We start from the raw sequence: 21,030 nt of genomic DNA, 5'->3' as shown, positions 1-21,030 counted from the left end.
GTGTGAAAATAACGCTAAACCTCATGAGTCACCCAAGAAACAATGAAAAGAACATGAAATGTCACCTTTACCCTCTAGAGTGGTAAAAAAAAGTTAAAAGATTGTAAAAAATAGATAACATTACAGCTAAAAAAATTAAAGTATGGTAATTGGTATGAATTTGTACATACTGATACTTTTATACTTCGGTGGTGGGATAGGTGGCTTTGATATTTTAAGGGGGGCAATTTGGTAGTATTAATCGAAATGAAATTTTCACACCTGTAGATTAGCAATTTACTTTTTGGAATTTAGTTAACTATTCTTTCAGCAATATACGCAGATGTGATACAGCTATACAGCAATGTGTCCGAAACATTAGAAATAATGCAGTAGGAGTTCGCATCATGGCTCAGCAGGTGAAGAACCCCACTAGTATCCAGGATGCGGGTTTGATCCTGGTCTCACTCTGTGGGTTAAAGATCCTGCATTGCCCCAAGCTATGGTGTAGGTTGCAGATGCAGCTAGATCTGGCATTGTGGTGGCTACGGCATAGACTGGCAGCTGTAGCTCTGATTTGACCCCTAGCCTGGGAACTTCCATATGCCACAGGTGTGGCCCTTAAAAAAAAAAAATAAATAAAGCGGTAGATCTGTATATTCTGATTTGGAAAAATATCCAAAGCAGAGTAATGGGTATAGTGTGTTTATATTTGAGTTAAAAAAATATGTCAAGAGCAAACCCCTCTGTATACTCTCTGGGACTGGTGCTTTTCTCAGAGTCTCTGTGGTGGCTTTCTAGAATGCCCCTGACTTTAGAGTCTTGCCTCCAGTCTCTCCATGTGAGGGATAGTATTGAGAATCTGCTGGGGTCTCCTATACTTATGTCCCCTTTGGATACAGGAGTTCCTTTTTCAGCTCAGATTAGTCTGCCCACCTCTAGTAGATTGTTTTCTAATGTTGCTAGTAAGTGCTTGTCCCTTTGCCCATTGCTGATGTAGGTTTGCTCACAAATATATATTTTTATTTCCGGGGTCATTTTTTTTTTGAACATACTTAATTGTCCTTTTTTAAAAAAATTTAATTTTATGGCCACATCTGTAGTATATGGACATTCTTGGGCCAGGAATCAAATCCAACCTATGCCACAGCTGTGACAACACCAGATCCTTTAACCTACTTCTCTGAACCCGTACCTACACAGTGACCTGAACTGCTTCGGTCAGATCCTTAATCTACTAGGTTAAGAACTCCTCCTGGGAACTCCTTCGGGGTCATTTCAATGAGATTAAAGGAGAGGGGCATATTACCTGTAATGATTTTCATACCTTCTTTTCCTCTCCATTTCCTCTAACTACTGAAGGATATTGTAGGGAGTTCTAATGCCATATAACTAAACATTTTGAAGAGTCATATTTGGAAATTTTTCCAGAACCAATTAAAAAAGCAAAGTTTTGATAGAGGAACTGATAGGGTGTGGTAAAAATGAATGAAATCTTGTTTAAGAAACATAGTTTATTTTGCACAGTTAGAATGGACTTTATCTGTACACTTAAGACTGTGCAAAGATTTTAACTGAATATACCTTTTTTTTTTTAATACTGTACTTGAGGGGACAGTCTGTACCATAGGAACAAAGGATCAGATTGTAATACCAGTGACTAAAATAGGTCTGTTTCTAAAGAGCATGTGACGTGTGTTGATTATCAGTCAATAAAGCTAGCAGGAAGCATGGAAATGGAAACTATCTCAATGCAGACAAGGAGGTATCTTCATGCATTAATGGAGACTATATCCTTTAGCCTCACAAATAATTAGAGATATTAAAAATCATAACCGAAAGAGTATATGGTGAGATCTGCATTAAAAATGTAAGTTCATATTTGTATATTTCACCAGAGTTTATAATGTGCTTTCATATACATCATCTCATAGGATCCTTACAACCATCCAGGTGACATGATCAGTGTAGTATTATCCCTATTCTGTAGATGAAGAAACTGCAAGTTGTTGAGTGGTTAAATGATTTAAGTAAGGTCACACATTTGGTAGAAATTCTCATATATAGAAGCTCTTAGATCAGATCAGTTTTTTTTTTTTTTAAATATTAAGCTTTCAACAGCTGCAGGGGCAAATTAACACATAGTGATATTTTTGAACTTAACTAAGTTTTCGACATAAAAGACCAAACTAATGTAATTTGAACTTTCACAATATTTCCACTGAGATTCAATCACAATGGAAGAGCCTGGAATTGGCCAGCAATCCTGAAATTCCTTAAAAAGCTAAGAGATATACCAAACCTCTTTTCCCTAGCCCAAGAGAAATTAGTAAAGCAAAAGAGAGAATAGGCTTGTATGCCAATTCAAATATGGTGTCCTCTTCTTCACCTGTTCATTTTTCATTTCGTTGATTTTCTTGGGAATCTATGTTTGTGGGTGAATAGGTAGGAGTGAGCTGGGCACAGTTAATTAACAAGTATTTATTGGACACCCACTATGTACATAATGAATATAGAAATGTTCATGACATTTAACAAAGCATCTGTGATGATATAAAAGAAGGGGTCAGGACTCCTGAAACTTAGAATGCAAATATGTAGAAATAAAGTGAATGAGAACAAATACAAAATGATACATGGAGAAGTGTGAAATAATTTAGGACATATAAAATACATCACTAATAGCAACAGAGTAAATGATCATAGCAGAACTGGGCCAGTCCTAGAAAACTGTCTTCAGTTGGTGAATGTTGAACCAAAATTTGAAGTTGGTTTTAGTCTAGGATTAATGGAGATAAGTGAGATTGATTTCTTTAGTGTGGCAGGGAGTGTGGGGGCAGGGGTAGGATGGTGTGTATTAAGGGATTGCCAGGAAAAATAAACACATATCTCTAGTCATTTGGAAAGTAATTTAAAGAAGTGAATCGGTAAAGACAAATTTAAATACACAATTTATGACTCAAGGTTTTTCATTTTTTATTTGTTTTTAACAAATTCTTTAAAAATGTTAGGGAAAGCTTATTGTTTGAGAAGAACCATGTATCTGTTCTGCATAAAACAGCCTGAAACTTGTTTTTGGTACTGATGGTAATAGACAGCAGAGCTTAAAAAAACAGGCAAGTAGTCAATATATAGAATATATAAATAATCATATACTTAAGTTAGTGCAAAATACAAATGTCTTAATTCTCTAAGTTGACAAGTAATTGAAATAACATGGACTTTTTTGCCTATAAGTATATTTCAGTTGTGCAGATGTACATAAAGGAGGCAGTTGTGATAAACTCTTGGCCTGGAGTCACTGGACTGGGTTTCGTTCTTGTAATTTATTTTTTTAATTGGAGTATACTTGATTTACAATTGTGTTAATTTCTGCTGCATAACAAAGTGATTCAGTTATACACACACACACACATATATATACACACACACACATTGTTTTTCATATTCTTTTCAAGTATGGTTTATCACAGGATATTAAATATAGCTTCCTTTGCTATATAGTAGGAACTTGTTATTGGATTTCAGATCTTGGGTCTAATAATGTAATATTTCTATCACTTTGAGTAAGTTGCCTAAATGTATTGGAAGTCAATGTTATAGATTTCTGTGAGGATCATATAAGACAATATATGTGAAGGTACCTGGCATATGGTAACCACTCAATATGTTTTGCTTCTTTTTTGTTTTCCCTAAGAAGTGACAGATCTTTATAGAGAATGTTGTAAGGCCTGGATGGGAACATAGATGAATATGCAACAATGTTTAGGTAAAGTATGAAGCATGTCCTTTATATTCTTTCCATGGAAATCTTCAGTATGCTCCATACTTTTAAACATCACTCCTTTTCCTGAAATGGTCTAGGTGGAAATAGGCCTATGCACAGCCAATCATAAGGATTGACCTTTTATTGCACAAAGCAAACATTTACAAAAAATAGCCCCTCCTCCCCACAGAACTGATTGTAGAAAGTTTGGAAAATCCAGAATGGGAAGACCATCTGTAATCTCACTAGCCAGAGAAAACTATTTTGGTGTATTTTCTTCCAATCTCTTTTATGTAACATATCTAAATTGGAATCAACCGTACATATCTCTTGTAACTTGATTTTTTTCCAGCTTGTGCTATACAGAGAGCATATTCTTATGTCATTATACACATGAAGTTTTTGAAAATGTAATTTTGCATGATTGTGTAGTATCCTGTAGTATGGTTCTACCAATAATTCTTTTAAATTTTTCCCTATTCTTGAGGCTGTTTAGAATATTTGCCATAACACATATCATTGCAATGATATGTAAACCTCTGATTTCTTTAATGTAGATTTCAAGAAATGGAATAAATACTTCAAAAATGAAAACCCCTTTAAGCTTCTTAACTCATATTCAAAAATTATCCTTTGGAAAGGTTGTACAGTGTATCAGACAATATTTCCTCGAACCCTCACAGCCAAGCATTTCTATGAAGACTTCCTTCATAAGTGATTGCCATGCCCATCTGTGCCGATTAATTTCTGGAAATCTTTGTTAATGTTCATTTACTAAAAATCATTGCCATTGTATTTAAGGCTTTTCATTTCTTATTTATCTTCATTATAATTTACATGTTCTCTTTTAAAAACGGTAAGCCAGTAAAAGTGCTAATAATAGTAAAATTGAGATTTAATTTCTTAGATAAAATCGAGACAGGCTGACAAATTCAGACTTGTGGGAAGACTGGATAGACGGTTGCCTGGGAAATATTTTATGAGTCACTGTTTTTAAAACCTCCAGAGCCAAGAAGAAGAGGCTGATTAGCTGAGATGGGCTATCATATTCCCATTTCATATATTTCTAGAAATAGCACAGCTCTATGCATGTGTTAAATGGTCCAAAATTAATTAATGATGATAAAACTAGAAGACGAGCTGCCTTAGGCAAATTTTGTTCCCTGACCTAGTCATGAACATCTATTAAGTAAGATGAACAATCCTTCACCAGTCTCTTATGCATTTGTATTTACCTGTGTATACGTCTGTCTCCACTGGCTAGTAGAGTTCTTGGAGCTGGACAATGAGTGTTTTCATCTTTGTTTTAAGACTGGAGAACAATATCTGTAATAGAATCATATAGAATCATATAGATGAATGATTACCTGGTCTCTTATGCATTTGTATTTACCTGTGTATACATCTGTCTCCACTGGCTAGTAGAGTTCTTGGAGATAGACAATGAGTGTTTTCATCTTTAAGACTGGAGAACAATATCTGTAATAGAATCATATAGATGAATGATTACCTGGTGGATGGTTAGGGAAGGACTTGTTGAGCATAACTATTGAAATTTCCCAAAAGAAAAAGATTTGAATATATTAAAATTTAAAATGCCTCATACTACCCTCCATAAACATCCAAGCCAATAAACAAAATTACATGACAAAAGTAATAGGGACAAATTGTTTCAGTACATTTGATAGCAAGAGATTTAATGCCTTTAATATATAAAGAACTCATAAAAATCAATAAGAAAACTACTGAACCCAATAGTTAAATGGACAAAGGGTATGAATACATAATTCACAAAAGAGAAAATAGAAATGACTAAAATATATTAAAAATGCCCAACTTTACTTTTTTCAAATTTTTAAAATTGTGGTAAAATACACATAACATTTATCATCTTAATAATTTTTACATGTACAGTTCAGTGGCCTACTTTAGTTTTAATAAAGATATGCAGAATAAAATAATCAGATACCATTTTTGATGATTAAATGAAAAAGTTCATTTTAAAAAATAATAATAAATCTAGGAAAAGCAGAGTGAATAGGAATGTATCTTGGTACAATATTTCTGGAAAGCAATTTGGGAATATATATCGAAATCTTGAAAGACGTTTATATTCTTTGACACAAAGAATTTATTCTAAAGAAATAATCTGAAATGAGAGTAAAGATGTTTATAATACACATGCTATTTATCTTCACAAAATATTAGAAAAATTTAAAAATTCAACAGGGATAATTAAATATATTTAATATATAGATATGATATAGTAGATATATTACTATATTACAATCTATTATTTATATTAATTCAGAGATAATAGATTACTTATATATCCTTTATTTATTTATTTTTGTCTTTTGTCCCTTTTTTTAGGGCCACACCAGCAGCATATGGAGGTTCCCAGGCTGGGGTCTAATCAGAGCTGTTGTTGCCGGCCTATGCCAGAGTCACAGCAATGCCAGATCTGAGCCGCATCTGCGGCCTACACCACAGCTCATGGCAATGCCGGATCCTTAACCTACTGAGCAAGACCAGGGATCCAACCCGCAACCTCATGGTCCTAATCAGATTCATTAACCACTGCACCACGACGGGAACTCCTACATATCCTTTAAAATAATGTTAATGGAAACATTTTAATAACATGACAAAATACAATTTGAAGTGAAAAGTATAAAGTAGATAGTTATACATACTTGTATATATGCATAAAAATTATTAGAAATATACCAATCTATTAAGTAAGAACTATTTCTGGATAGTGGAATTACAAATTAACTCTCCTTCATATCCTATGTATTTTTGAACTTTTTACAAAGATAATGTATTGCAAATATAACTTGAAGTTAACAGCAGAGATTTAGCTTGAAGAAAGTTGGTTAAAGAAAAGCAAGAAATAAGCAAAAGGTGGAAGGGAATATGAATAACATTTGCAAGCTATGTGCTGCGGGAAAGAGTTAGTGGAGAGGGAGAGGTTAAAAGACTGAAAAGAGGCTCTCGTTGGGGTTGAAGTCCCAGGGCACAGGGTTGGATGAAACCGGAGGGGCCATTTCTTCCATTGAGGTGTGAAGGGAGGAAGGTGCAGACTAGTTAGTCAGTGGGAATAAGGAAATGGCGAGATTCTTGCTTGATGACGGCTATTTTCCCTGAAGGAGGAACAAGTGAGATTCTCTGCTGGGCATCTTCTGTGAAGCTTGAGAAAAGTGTAAAGCCTTGAAATTGGCACTGAGCAGAAAGGAACGGTTTTATGTGTTATTTCCCTTCAAAACCCTGTCCTTAATCATTCCTCTGATCGACAGTTGGCACCAATGAACCAAGACAAAAATGTGGAAATTATCATCCCCACTAGTATTGCTCAACAAAGTTCACACACTTCAATCCCCTAAATATCTCTTCTCGCCTTCTCTTCCCCGTCTTCTTGTCAGGACTGCTGCAGTAGATTCTGAACTGGCCTCTCAACGCTCATTCCCAATCCATACATCATACTCTTCTCATCCCCAATCCATACATCATACTCTTGCCAGACTCATTTCTTAAAAACCCAATAAGGGTTATTATCATGCTTCTATTTAAAATACTTTAAACTCTTCAGTTGCCTTTAAGATAAAATCCAAATTCCTCTACAGGATATGCAAAGCACTTCTTGATCTGGTTCTTGTATCTTTTCAATTTTAACTTTTTCTCCTCATTTAATCATCTGTCATCCATCCATCCAAAGATTTATTCATCCATCCATCCATCCATCCATCCATCTTTCCACGCATTTAAGTGCCTACATTATGCTAGTGAATGTGTAGGCTCTGTGCTAGTGAAATAATACCAAGAAATCTAGACATGGTATTTGTGCAAGAACAACTTATGTTCTGGCGAGGAAAATAAACCTAAATAGGTGTGATAAATGTTATAGTCATCACAATGTATACAGGTGTACTGAATACACAAAGGAAGAGGGGTCAGGTCTCAGGGAGGGACTGGGCAGAGGGATGAGGTCAGAAAAATTTTAGAGAGATATGACTCGAACTGAATCATGAAGAAGTAAGCACATTTTTCGGTCTTTTTTTTTTTTTGGTAGAGAAGATGAAAAAAGGTGTTTCAGGTAGAGGCATTCATGTGAACCAAGGCGTGGAGATCTGACACAGCTCATGGTGTCTGGTATGCCTGTAGCACAGACTGCAAGTGTGTGTGTGTGGTATGGTGGGGCCCTGGAGGAGGATGTGGTAGTGAAAAAAGAGAGACACTGGAGAAGGAGGCAAAGGCCAGATGCTGGAGTTCTAGGCTTGTCCCGAGGCAGTGGAATATTATTGACAGGTTTTAGATAGCAGAGTAAATTAATTAGATCTGGAATTTTAAAAGATCTGGTTGGCTATAAAGTGGAGGACAGATTGCAAGGCTGTAAGACACTAGAGGTAGTAAGCCCATCTTGAAGGTTATTATTTAGAGGAGAGATGATAAAGCCCTATGGGCTGAACCAAGGAAAGAGAGTGGGGTGCTTTAGGAATGCTAAGGAGGTATTATGTTGTTCAGCATGCTTCTTAGAGTATGGTTCCCCAACTGAGGACAGTCTTTGAATTGTTTGTTACCAGTCTTCTATGGGACAAATAGAGAAACTGAGAGAAAGAATTTAGAAACATTTGCAGCAAGGTAAAGGAGTAATTTTACAACTGTGAAATCTAACTATGAAAAAATTGGACTTTTTTGGTAGGTATTTGCTCTTTTTTTGTTTTTTCTACTTACTCTTCTTCTAAAATTGTATTTTATAAAAGTATTGGACCATACAGGCAGGAAATACGAAGTGGACCCCTTCTCTTTGGCTGAGAAGTGCTCACCTACAGGACTTGGTGAATGAATGAATATGAGAGTGGGTGGAAGGAAGACGTACAAGATGACTTGGGGGTCTGACAACTGGTGTGATAGTTAAAGAAAGTTACAGGAGCAACCATTTTTTAAAAAAGATGGTAAACTCCCACTTCCTGATTGATTTGGGCAAGAGTTGCTTTAAAAAATACATCTGGGGAAACATGTCGTACTCTTTTATGCTTCTAGATTTTTGCATGCACCGGTTCCTCTACTAGAAACTTTCTTTCCTCTCTTCTTCATATTGCTAATACTTAATATAAAGAAAAACATTGTTAAAGTGTTTATGTATCATCAACATTGCACTAAATGCCTTACATTTATTTTATTTAATCCTCCCAATAACCCTGTGAAGGAGTTCTGGTTTTGAAGATGAGAAAACAGATTTAGAGAGGTTAGGCAACTTGTTCAAGGTTGTCCAGCTAGTATACTAGTGGAGCTGGGCTCTGAACCCAAGAAATCCAACTCAAGAACCCATGCGCTTAGTCACTGAAGCTTTTTGCTTTGTAAAGACTCAGCTCAACTGTCACCTCTTCCAGGAAGCTTTCCTTGTTGCCCTTACTTATGGGTACATCTCCTGTGTTCCCACAAAGCACGCACATGTGCCTGTTTTTATCATGGCACTTGCCATGCCCTATTACAAGCAAGTATTTGTTGCTTCCCTTTCTTTTCTAAACTGTGAGATCCTTGAGGGTAGGAGGGATTCCTTACAGTTCTGAATTCTCAATCCAGAGCATAGTGGCCAGTACTCAGTAGGAGCTTGGTAACTGTTGAATAAATGCAGGCATGAGAAAACATATGTTATTGGTGGGAGGATGGATGGGGCCAGAAAATAGAGGGTCTAGGCTAAACCTGAACAGGAAGATTGGGGTCAGAGTTTGAAGATTGCTATATGCTGGGTTTAGGAATTTGCAAGCAGCAGTCATGAAATCTTTTATCCTTTTCACATCCATGGATATTATACTTTTCAAATGCATAACTCTGTAATGGGGACACGAACCAGAAGTGTGCTAGTACATGTTTAATAGCTACTTCTTTCCTTTCCCTGTCAAAAGCCCTGACTTGTGTTTTTTTGATTTCCATAGCATATATATTTCTGTCACAGCCAATTTCTTTTTTAAAAATTACACACACACACATATAATTGAAATAAAACTGATGCACAATATTACATTAGTTTCAGGTATACTACATAGTGATTTGACATTGGCATACATTATGAAATTATCATCATGATAAGCCTAGTAACCATCTGTCCCCATACAAAGTTATTACAATTTTATTGACCATACTCTTTGTCTGTCACAACCAATTTCAAGCTACCAATGTGATGTTACTGAACATGGATGTGGGAAGAAATGCACAGTATTATGCCACTAAAAATACTTCCGCCACATGGTTATAATAGACTTATATGACTGGAAGAGAACAGGTAACAGTAAAATGCAGTGAAATAATTAGGAAGTGATGAGTTTCAGGGTTTATTAACCTTCTTAAAAAATACATATATATATTTTTTGGTCTTTTTAGGGCTGCATCCATGGCATATGGAGGTTCCCAGGCTAGGGATCAAACAGAGCTGCAGCCACTAGGCTACACCTACAACCGCAATGTTGGATCCTAAACCCACTGAGCGAGGCCAGGGATCGAACCCTCATCCTCACGGATACTAGTTGGATCCATTTCCACTGTGCCACAACGGGAACTCCCGAGGCCAGGGATTGAATCTGAACCACAGCTGGGACCTACACCACAGCTGCAGAAATGCCAGATCCTTAACCCACCATGCCAGGATGGGGATGGAACCTGCGCCTCTGCAGTGGGAACGCCAATATATCTTTAGTTTAAAGTTTATGGTTTAGATAACATAATTTTTAATAATGACTGTGTTTAACAGCTGGCTTGCAAAGTTCTTTAAATTTTAACAGTTGGCTCTCATGAGCTAATAGGAGCTGACCCCTCCCCACCTTTATCATTACTCCTTTTTCCTACAGGTTCATTCAAGTGAATCTCCTGGGACCAATCTTCTTCCTAAACAGGTCAAGAAGCTCTGGGTCAATGGCTGTTTGAGATAGTAATAGCTCTCTTGTTATATGTTCTAATCTTTGTGATCTGAGTCCTCAGTACTCAAGCTTTTGTTTTGTGTGCAACCACCAAGTTGTCCTACAGATACCACCATCATTCCAAACACTACTTTTTGTCTCAAATAGTAGTTTCCCTTTGATGCATTCTTGAGTCAGGGTTGATTGAGTTATACAAGTTTTGCTCTGTAGAGTGGGGCACCATTTGTGTATGGACTGCTTGCTTGACCATCACTTGCTACACTGCTTTCTCTTGCTTACCTGCCCCACTGCTGCTTGGATATGTGCCCTGGCATTTGGACTTGCTTTGACTCTTTTCCTGGTTCTTCTATATTGCATATCCTCTTACTTTTGGATCTACCTTTGGACTCAAGGTTCCTTTTGCCTCAGTAACTGAAACCTGGCCTTTTCCATGATTTGGTTATAGGGCTGCCTAGCTTCCTGGCTTTGGCCTAACCAATTACAACTCCAATCCAAATGCTGATAAACAACAACAGGAGAAAACGAGCTGATTTAAGCATGATCAATATCTGCCAATAGTTGTAAAAATCATGGATGCCTTACTTCTAAACACTTGCGGGAGATTCAAGACTGCTGAGAATTATGAAGGGGGGCTAGGTTGAGATGATGGAGCAACTAAATTAAACAAATGGTGGCTTTCTCCCAGCTGTCAGTTCAAAGAAGGTTCAGCAGAGACTGAGTGAACATGTGGGTCCTTTATCAATTGAGTTTCTTCTTGCTGCCGCTCAGAGGAAGGACATATGGGATAAATCTAGGCTAAGCATTAGATGTTTTTGAAATGTAGTCTTATAGTTTTATGCTCTTTGAACCTAATAACATCAAGGTTCTTCATTAAGAAAGGGGGCTTGGCATTTCTGTGTATGTTCAAAAGACATTAACGCTGGTAACGTAATAGTGATACAAAACTAATATGAGTAGATTTCAGTCTTGCATATTCTCGAGTGATTTAGAAATCAACTTGCAAAAAACCACAAGGGGAAAAGCATGCTAAAAAATTCAATTGGTTCTCTCAATGGGAGTAAAAACTTTTAGTTCTTAGTTTAGGACTCATGCTGTTGGTTGGAGATAAGGAATTGCCCCTGTACTTCAGGCTTCAATGATGTTCTGCCCCTACTTTGAGGTGACTGGAGCAGTTCCCAAACCAGGAAAAGGTTTCTGAGCTGATCACTGAACAGAAAGAATCCTTGTTAACCCAAAGACTGCTGGATTTTCCCATACTCCAGGAGAGCAGTTGTGTTTGATGACACACTAAATATTTGGCCTGGAATAGGAAGTTGATTTTCTGAAGAACATTTTGATTTTGACTCTTCTATTCCTAGACAAGGTAGGATTAGTAACAAATATTTAAAGAAATAAATAGACAATTGAGTGAAGTTAGAGAGCTCTCTGAGTCTTGCCTTTTTACCGAAGAAAAGATGCCAAGCAGGGCCAGCTTCACAGGCATGTGATGTGTACACATAGAGTCTTGCACAGGGAGGGGCTCCACATTTGGCTTAATGCTGTTGCCATCTTGGAATCCTTAACATTTTTTGAACAATTTTAAAAATTAATTTTCACTTTTCACTGGCCCCACAAATGATGGAACCAGTCCTGATGGCAAAGAGAGGCAGGGAAAGGCTTCCAAAGAGGTTTTTTTTTGTTTTATTATCTTTTTCTGCAAGGATGCTCCAGAACAACACTGAAAATATGCCTTAAGAAGGTTATAATTTTTATTTATCCAACCAGGTAAGAGTAAACAGAGAACACGGCCATCACAAGTGATGTTATAAACAGTGAAGTGCGTGTGACAGCTAACATTTATAAGGGGCCCATTACCTTGCCCCAGGCTTTGCATACATTAACTCAATCATCATTGTATCCCCATTTTACCATTGTGTGTATGAGGCACAGAGAGGGAGAGAAAATCACCAAACAGGAGTTCCTATTGTGGCTCAGTGGTAACGAACCTGACTAGGATCCATGAGGCCTCCCTCAGTGGGTTAAGGATCTGGTGTTGCAGTGAGCTGTGGTGTAGGTTGCAGATGCCGCTCAGATATTAGGTTGCTATGGCTGTGGCAGAGACCGGCAACTGTAGCTCTGATTTGACCCCTAGCCTGGGAACGTCCATATGCCTCAAGTGTGCCCTAAAAAACAAAAAACAAAAAGCAAAAAAGAAAGAAAAGAAAATCACCAAAGATCACATAGGTAAGTGGCAGAGCCTAGATATAAACCAAGGCAGTATAGCTTCAGAATGCTTTTTAATGTAGTGTTTCTTCTTCCTACTAAATGGAATAATGACATCGATTTGCTGAAAGATGCTTTGCAGTATTTCTGATTATTCTGGTTATTACTTTTGAATTCAGAGAAAACTGATGAGCTAGGGCCTTTTAAAGGCATAAGCCAATGGGCATTTGGAAACTAATAGTGAAATGCATTGAGAGCAAACTCACTCTTTCCTTGGGAACGTCAACTACTGATTATGTTATAAAGGGGAAAGTACTAAAAATATCACACACTTTAGTGTCTCATGATTTGCATTCAATTTTGACTCATAAGATTTTTAACTGTGCTACTAAGCTTATGTGCTAGAGCCTACCTGTTCATCCTTGGATATTTATACTATACTTTATTCCTTTCAAGGAAGTGGATATGTTAAATAAATCAAAGCATCTTCCCTTGACTTTATTTTTTAAAAATCTTCATAGGCACTAGAGCATATTGGTTGAAAGGATGGCCAGTTTTCTGGTCTTGGGATTTGCTTCTGTAATAAAGATAATAAAAACAGATACTTACATGGCTGCCATGAGACTGGGTATCTAGCACTTCCCAGAATGTGGTTAACACGGTATAGATGAAAAATTGTTTCATTTAAAAAAACTGGTATAGAATAGTAGAATTATATCTTAGGGATATAAATTGAGCCTCAGTTCATTCAGCATAAAATCAAGTCAATAGCACTCATCTCACAGGGTGTTATAAATAAGTTGATATATATGAAGAGCTTAGCATCAAGCCTGGCATATAGTAAGTTCTTACTAAATAGGAACTTCTATTATTCTATTTGAATTTTTTTGTCTGTAATTTTGGTCTAGGTAATTTCACAGTGAAATTTGGGACTCAGTGTAAGACCATTTTATTTTTAATATTTTTATCTTCATAGGTCATATTCTGCTAAGGGAATGGGATAAATATTGGTTTTTACTGTGCAGTGATACTTTTCTGTAGTAATTATGTATTTAAAAATACCCTTTGGAAAGAAATGTTGGTCTTTTTCCAATGGTCCTCTTACAGAGGGCTATTAAAATAATGCATAAAAGAAATAACATTCATTCATTATTAATACCTTGTAGCAGTGATTACATCAGCTTAGTCTGGCCATCGATCAGCCCTCAGAGCCCTGGCTTCAAGCAGAGCTCAGGGAGCAGACAGCAGAGGGAAGGCAAAGGGCATATTTTCTCCCCGGTGCCTCAGCTCTTACTCCATCACAGACACACTGCTTCTTCTATACGTTCAGCTCTTTTCCTCCATTGGCCCCTTTCTCTCCGCCTACAAATATGCTGGGGTCTTTTCCACTTCACATATAAAAAACAAAACTATTTTCCCCTTAAACTTTTGCTCCTTCGAAGTACTGTTTCATTCCTTCCCTTTTCTTTGACTGCTGACTTCTGCTAAAAGTGGGCTTCATTTCTATAACATTCCTCACTCGGTACTCTCTTCTTTCACCCTGTCTTTCACCTGTGACTTTCCAGAAACTATTGTCTTGAAAGCATTAAGACCTCCTAATCATGCAGGTATTTTACTTTTTCTTGGTCTTCTCTTTGACCGGTCTGATTTGTGATACTGAAATCCTGATATTCTCTTAGAGTCTGGGACGTTGTTCGTTCCTAATTTCTTGACTTTTGTGTCTCGATTTGCTCATTGAAAATGGAAATGATACCAGCTTTACAGAATGTTGTGAGGATAAAATGAACTGTTATTGTTAATATATGCAGCAGTCAGGAAGATTCACTTGGCAATATCATTTACCTCTAAGACTGTAAGTCTCCTAATACACAGATGGCTCCTTTATCTGTATTTTTGACTGTTCTCTAGATGTTCATTCTTCCTTTTTAACATCTATCTCTATGTGTAATAATAAAATCATGGTGGTTAGACCTGGTAGAGTTGTTAGACCACTCTCAATTTACAGGGAAAGAGATGGAGATGTGGAGGGTAAACTGAGCTGCTGGGTCAGTAAGGATGGCTTCATCTTCAAATAACAGAAATCCCAATGGAACTGGCTTAAATGTATGATCTTGCATAAGAACAAGTGCAAATGGATGGTGTGCTAGGGTTGGTTAATGGAGCAGTTCGGTGACGGCCCAGTTTCTTTCTCTCTAGTGGCTCTGCCATCTTCAGCCCATTGGTCTGTCCACAGGTCAGCTCCTAGTGGTTAGATAACTATTACAATTCCTAGTGTCCTATTCAAACCTGACAAAGTCCACTCAAAGGAGAGAACTTCTATTCTGCTGTGGCTCTTCTTAAGAGTGAGTGTTCACTACCCTAAGCCCACAGCCAACTTTCATTTTATGCCTCATTGGCCAGACTTGTGATACGCCCTAGGAATGTGACACGTGATTGACTTGGACCAATAAGAATTCACCTTTTGAGGCTGAGTCCAGCCTCCTCTGAAGCAAATGGTATTACCAAGTTACATAGCTGCAGAAACTAAATCTAGTTTCTTTTACATTAGAAAGGAAGAAGGTGCAGTGAAAAATGAATTTGGGGCAGGTTGTAATAGTGCCTGTCACTGTCACCCAGTGAATTAGTGACTGTGCCACAACTGGGATTCAGGGTTCCTGATTGCTACCCAACTCTCCTTCAGTGATTATTACTGCCTCTCAATATTCCACCTAGACTGACATGTTCACCATGTAACAGGTCACCCAGATTTTCCCTTTATCATATTTTCCTTGTACTGACCATTTTCTTCTAAAGGCATGCTACAACTTTCTCCACTATTTAGCCATTTTTAACTTCCTTCCATCCCTTGTGCTCACAGTTCACTTCCCAAATCTTATTTTATCTCTCTATTCAAAATCTCATACCTTCATAATTTTCTTTGCATTGCTACTATTATTTCTAGGTCACATCTTTATATATATGAAGTAGTTATTACAATAGTCTAGTAACTGATCTTTCTGACTCTACCTTCTTTCCAACTCTCATTTACTCTTCAAGTCACTTAATTTATTCATCTTCTTAAAAACATTCCTTTTACTTTTGGAAAAACTGCTTTTGAGGTTTGTCCAGTGAAACTAAGCTGTAGACATTTTAAAATTATTTATTTATCTGGCTGTGCAGAAGTTCCAAGCCCAGGGAATTGAACCCTGCAGTAATAAGACCAGATCCTTAACCATTATGCAACCAGGGAACTCTTGTAATCATTTAAAAAATTAAGATAAGTTGTTATTTCACAGTCATTAGCACCTTTTATTTCTGGTGATAGAATTTGCAGATTTCTTTGGGGAAGATATCTTTATCCTAGAGGAATCTCTAGAGTTGTCTCTTTTATTGAGAAGGCCAACAAACATCACTGTTTAGGGGAGAGTGTGTTACAGTTTTTTTTAATGGCCACATCCACGGCATATGGAAGTTCTTGGGGCCAGGACTGAAGCTGAGCCACAGTTGCAACCTATGCTGCTTAACCCACTGCGCCTGGTTGGGGATCAAATCCATACCTCCACTGCAACCAGGCCCTTGTGGTCAGATTCTTAACCCACTATGTCACAGCGGGAACTCTGTGTTACAAATTTTAAAACTTTTGTTTTATATTGATAAATATATGCTGTCTGGGAATTAGTGGATAAAACTTTTAAAATTTTTGGAGTTTAATATTATTGGACAATGTCATATGGGTTAAAATGGATCCAACTGAAGTGATTTGGCAAAGATATCAAATGCTTTTGAGGAGAAACTCGCCATAAGAGATGGGAAAACTGGAGAGACGACCAAGGCTGTATACTTACAGTGATTAGAATGGAATTGAGGAGAGTTGGTTCCTGGATGGGCTGTGCAAACTTAATGAAGAGTCTTTAAGAAAATACTGTGGGCACATATATGTGGAAATATTTATTTATTTATTTATTTATTTATTTATTTATTTATTTATTTATTTTTGTCTTTTTGCTATTTCTTGGGCCGCTCCCGCGGCATATGGAGGTTCCCAGGCTAGGGGTCGAATCGGAGCTGTAGCCACCGGCCTACACCAGACCCACAGCAACGAGGGATCCAAGCCGCGTCTGCGACCTACACCACAGCTCACGGCAACGCCGGACACTTAACCCACTGAGCAAGGGCAGGGACCGAAGCCGCAACCTCCTGGTTCCTAGTCGGATTCGTTAACCACTGAGCCACGACGGGAACTCCATATGTGGAAATATTTATATTCTAGAAACCAAAGTCAATGGAAGGGCCAACTTAAGAGTTGAGTATTGAAGAGATTTGGGGTCTCCACAGCTAGCCTAATAATGAAAGGCAGCCACCTGCCCTTGCCTTTGAGAAATTCTTGCATGGTAAGGCAGCAATGTCAGGTACCTCATCCTCTTTGGGGGGAGTATGGCGTCCCCAAAGGCATCCAGATTGGAAAAAAAGGAAGTAAAACTCTCATTATTCACAGATAACAACCACTTATATAGAAAAACCCTCTGCAATCTACAGAAGGGCTCCTAAAACTAGTAAGTGACTTTTTTTTTTCTTTTTAGGGCCACACTTGTGGCACATGGAAGTTCCTGGCCAGGGGTCGAATTGGAGCTGCATCTTCTGTCCTAGAGCACAGCCACAGCAATGTAGATCCAAGCCATGTCTACAGCCTACACCACAGCTCACAGCAATGTCAGATCCCTGACCCACTGAGCATGGCCAGGGATCGAACACACATCCTTATGGATACTAGTTGGATTTGTTTCCACCGCGCCACAATGGGAACCCCCAATAAGTGACTTTATAGCAAGACTGTAGGATATATGATCATATATAAATCAATTGTATTTGAATATACTAGCAATGACCAATCAGACATTGAAATAATTTGTAATAACATAAAAATATGAAATACTTGGGGATTAATTTGGGAAAAGACATGAAAAGCCAGTATATGGAAAACTACAAAACACTGTTTATAGAAATCAAAGAATAACCAAAATAGAGGGATATATTACGTTTATAGATTGGAAGACAATATAATTAAGATAGTTTTCTCTAAATTAGAACATAAATTCAACACAATCTCAAATCAAAATCCTAGAAGGGGTTTTTTTTTTTTTTTTGGTAGAAACTGATAAGCTGATTCTAACATTTATTTGGAAATGCAAAAGACCTAGAATAGCTTAAATGCCTTGAAATAAGAGCACAAATGTGGAGGACTTACACTACCTGACTTCAAGGCTTATTATAACACTGTAGTACTCAAGACACTGTGGTATTGGCATTAGGGAAGACAAATAGATCAATGGGACAGAATAAAGAGTTCAGAAATAGACCTGCACATATACGGCCAATTGATTTTTGACAAGGGTATAAAGACAATTTGGTTAAAAAGGACAATTTTTTCAACAAATGATGCTGGAACAATTAGATGTTCATTTGCAAAACAAAACAAAAGACAACCCCAAAACCAAAAAACTTCAATCCCTACCTTGTACCATATATCAAAAAGTCAACTCAAAATAGATCAAAGACTTAAATATGAAACCATAAGACAGGAAGATACTATAAGAGAAGATCTTTGTAACCTTGAGTTAGACAAAGATTTCTTAGATGAGATGTCAAAAGCAAAAATTCACACAGAAAATTGATACATTAGACTTCATCAAAATTAAGAACTTCTACTCTTTGAAAGACAAGTCAAAGATTGGGAGAAAATATTTGTAAAACATATTTCTGATAAAAGGCTTATATCCAGAATGTATAAAGAATGCTAAAATCTCAATAATAATAGTAATTCAAAAATGGACAAAAGATTTGAACGGACACTTCATCAAAGGAGCTGTAAAAGTGGCAACTAAAAACATGAAATATCATTAGTCATTGACGAAACGCAAGTCAAAGCCACAATAAGATACCAGCACATGTCTACTGAATGTCTAAAATTAAAAAGCAGTGACCATGCCAAGTTTTCGCAAGAATGTGGAATGACTGGAATTCTGATATGCTGCTAGCAAGAATATAAAGTGGGAAGCCACTTTGGCAAATAGTTTGGGAGTTATTTAAAAAGTGTAACATAGCCTACTATATGACCCAGCCCCTTTACCACTAAGTGTTAACCCAAGAGAAATGAAGGCATGTGTTCGTGAATATTCACAGCCAGCTTTATTTGTCATAGCCCCAAACTAGAAACAAATGTCCAACAAAAACAAACTGTAGGATAGAAATATATGTAGGATAGGAGATTATATATATATATGTATGTGTGTGTGTGTGTGTATATATATATATATATATATATATATATATATATATATAGCAATATATATAGGATAGCAATATATATAGGATAGCAATATAATGGGATATCATTTGTTAGTGAAAAGGAACAAACTATGGATGCACCCAACAATATGGATGAACCCAAAAAATTGTGCTGAGTGAAAGAAGCTAGAGCAAAGAGTCCTTACTGTATTATTTCATTTATATAAAATTCTTGAAGAGGAGTTCCCGTCGTGGCGCAGTGGTTAACGAATCCGACTGGGAACCATGAGGTTGCGGGTTCGATCCCTGCCCTTGCTCAGTGGGTTAACGATCCGGCGTTGCCATGAGCTGTGGTGTAGGTTGCAGACGCGGCTCGGATCCTGCGTTGCTGTGGCTCTGGCACAGGCCAGTGGCCACAGCTCCGATTCGACCCCTAGCCTGGGGACCTCCATATGCCCTAGAAGCGGCCCAAGAAATAGCAAAAAGACAAAAAAAAAAAAAAATTCTTGAAGACAAAAATTAACCTATAGTGGCAGAAAGCAGTTTGGTAGTTGCCAAGGATGGGACAGGAGGGAGAGATTACAAAGGGGCACAAGGAAACTTTGGGGGATGATTGATATGTTCATTATCTTGATTGCGGTGATGGTTTCATGGGTGTATATTTCAGAACTTACTAAATTTTATACTTTAAACATGTGCAGTTGATTGTATGTCATTTATACTTCAGAAAAGGTGTTTAAAGAGATACCGTATATAGGTAAAAATAGACAAAACATGAAATACTGGTTATACCTAGTGAATCTATATTTCTCCAATTTTATAACATCCACACTCCTGGGCCTGGATTTGCTCTCCATGACCCTACCTTAGAGTAACAGCCCCACTGTATCTCCCATCATGAATTCCAAGGGACATTCTTTCTCAAACAGGTGTGATATTTTCTCAAGTGTTTCCTTAGCCTGGAATGGTCTTCCTACCATCTCCTTTTTTTTTTTTTTTTTTTAATGAAGTGTAATTGACATACAACATTATATTAGTTTCATAGAGCTCCTGTTGTAGCTCAGCAGTAACAAATTTAATATCCATGAGAATATAGGTTCGATCCCTGGCCCCTCAGTGGGTTAAGGATCCGGGGTTGCTGTGAGCTGTGGTGTAGGTCACAGACATGGCTTGGATCCCGGTTTGCTGTGGCTGTGGCAAAGACTGGCAACTGCAGCTCCATTTTGACTCCTAGCCTGGGAACTTCCATATGCCTATGCTGAGGGTGTGGCCCTAAAAAGACAAAAAAATGAAAACATTATATTAGTTTCAGGCATATGAAAAATTGATTTGATATTTGATCATATATTAGCATATGTTGCAAAATGATAACCACAATAAATCTAGTTAACATCTGTCACCTACATAGTGAAATTACAGATTTTTTTTTTTCTTGTGATGGGATCTTTTAAGATATGAAACTGTAGCAACTTTCAACTGTGCACTACAATAGTATGAACCATAGTATTGTAGCAACTTTCAACTGTGCACTACAATAGTATGGACCATAGTCCCCATGCTGTACTTTACATTCCATGACTTACTTATTTTATAACTGGAAGTTTGTACCTTTTCACTCCCTTCACTAATTTTCTCCACCAATACTACCTGTCTCTGTCAATCACCAATCTGTTTTCTGTATCTATGGGTTTAATTTTTTGCCGTTGTTTTTTATTTATTTTTATTTTTTTAAGAGAACAATTTATTTATTTATTTATTTTTGTCTTTTTTTTTTTTTTTTTTGTCTTTTCTAGGGATGCACCTGCGGCATATGGAGGTTCCCAGGCTAGGGGTCTAATCGGAGCTGTAGCTGTCTGCCTATACCACAGCCACAGCAATGCCAGATCCAAACTACGTCTGCAA

Source organism: Phacochoerus africanus, chromosome 7 (genome assembly GCF_016906955.1).
Source record: "Phacochoerus africanus isolate WHEZ1 chromosome 7, ROS_Pafr_v1, whole genome shotgun sequence".
Lineage (NCBI taxonomy): Eukaryota > Metazoa > Chordata > Mammalia > Artiodactyla > Suidae > Phacochoerus > Phacochoerus africanus.
Note: the sequence above shows the minus strand (reverse complement) of the source record.